Source organism: Cynocephalus volans, chromosome 14, assembly GCF_027409185.1.
Source record: "Cynocephalus volans isolate mCynVol1 chromosome 14, mCynVol1.pri, whole genome shotgun sequence".
Taxonomy (NCBI): Eukaryota; Metazoa; Chordata; class Mammalia; order Dermoptera; family Cynocephalidae; genus Cynocephalus; species Cynocephalus volans.
In genome coordinates this window covers 40,399,582-40,401,237 of record NC_084473.1, presented here as the reverse complement: position 1 = coordinate 40,401,237, position 1,656 = coordinate 40,399,582, and the positions used below count along the sequence as shown (strand labels likewise).

At 57.7% G+C, this 1,656-nt stretch overlaps 1 non-coding gene across 1 annotated transcript; it reads right to left on the bottom strand.

The window, feature by feature from the left end:
• Positions 1 to 205: 205 nt before the first annotated feature.
• TRNAI-UAU (transfer RNA isoleucine (anticodon UAU)) lies at positions 206 to 298 on the bottom strand. Its single transcript is given in 2 exon segments — positions 206 to 241; positions 261 to 298. It is a non-coding gene; the product is annotated as a tRNA-Ile (tRNA).
• Between the last annotated feature and the right edge of the window lie 1,358 nt (positions 299 to 1,656).

Genomic DNA, 1,656 nt, shown 5'->3' with positions numbered 1-1,656 from the left:
GAGCAGTAGGAGGACGTCCGGGCTCGAGCGCCTCCGGGGTGCTCGGTGGCAATCAGCAGCTCGGAGAATGGGCATGGGTTTCCACCGCGAGCTGCTTCCTGCCGGTGGCCGAGCGGGGCTTAGAGACAGGAACCGAAACTAAACAGAAACACTCCTTCCTCCCGGCGAAGACGACAAAAGGGGAATGCGGACATCAAAAGGACTGTGCTCCAGGTGAGGCTCGAACTCACAACCTCGGCATTGCTCTGCATGTACTGCTGTATAAGTACCGCGCGCTAACCGATTGCGCCACTGGAGCTCCAGAGGGCTGTTCTCGCGATGGCTCTATCAGCTGCACGCAGGCCCGCTGCGAGCACCACGGAGCATGCGCGTGAGCGCCTGGCGGCTTGGCGAGCACAAGCCAAGGCCCGAACCCTGGCGACTAAGGGCAGAGCCCTCGGCTGCGGCCCCGCGGCTTCAGAGAAAGACTGCGAGGGTCTGCCTCCCAGATGGAGGGGCCCGGGCCTTGCAAAGAGCGCAGCCCGCATCCCTAGGCACCGCCATAGGAGGAGCGGCCCGGCCCCTGCGGCCGAGAACCCCCGCCACGTCCTCTGTAGGGCTTCGCCTCGCCGGAGCGGGCCGCGAGGGCCAGGGCTCAGCCCGCAGGAGCGGCCGGCGGGCCTCGCAGCCGTGGGGCCGTGGGGCCGTGGGACCGCCCGGCCGCCCGCCGAGGTGTGGGGCCGTGGGCCGTCTGCGGGAGCCGGAAGACCTTTGAGCCAGCCTGGCGGGGGCGGTCTCTGCCGGCGGGGGCGCACGGGCCCGGCCGAGGCGACGCGCCCGGGGCTCGGGGCGAGGGCGGCGACCTACTTTCCAAGACCAGGCAGGCAGGGGTTGTGGCGTCAGAGCTTGTCAAATGCATAAGGTTTTCTCCCACTCCTTGTTCCATCCGGAGCGGGGACTCAGGGTACTCCAGGCAGAAGTGTCCCCGAGGTCATGACAAGCCCCTGGCATTCCCAGGACGCGAAGATAACTCGGGTTTTTGAGAGGTTGCAGCCTAAGCCTTGCGTGTTTTGTTGGGCCACCACATGTTTAATTTTAAAACTAATTCCCAATATTTAAAATCAAGAGATCTCATACAATTATCCGGATATCCATTTCTTCTTTAAAAAACAGAAGATCTAAACACTGTACCCCGACCTGAATTATGACTGTCTTGGGTCTTAGACACTTTTGTCTTCAGGGGCTCCTTTCCTCCATTTAAAAAACAAAAAACTTTTTAAAGTTATACTTTACCACTATGTTGGTATAAAAATGAATATAATCCAGGCTGGGTTTATTCTTATGTTCATTATTACTATATTCACTTCTTCTGATTTCAAAAGAAATTAAAATTCAAACATTTTTCTGGGCCCTAGGCACTGGGCCTACTGTACCCAATTGATAACCCTGCCAGGATCCTGCATCCTCCTGGGAGGGCAGCAGTAGCCACCCACAAAGTGCCCACCACCTGTTCCCTCTGTCTCTTCTTGCAGGCTTGCCTCACTCATCTTGATTGTCTCCTGAGTGCCTGTTGGCATGTTGGTCACCTTGCTTGGTGACCTCTGCTCTCCTAGGAGAGCCAGAAGAAAAAACAATGATTACAGTGATAGATGGGGGACCGGCATGAGCAAGCCATGG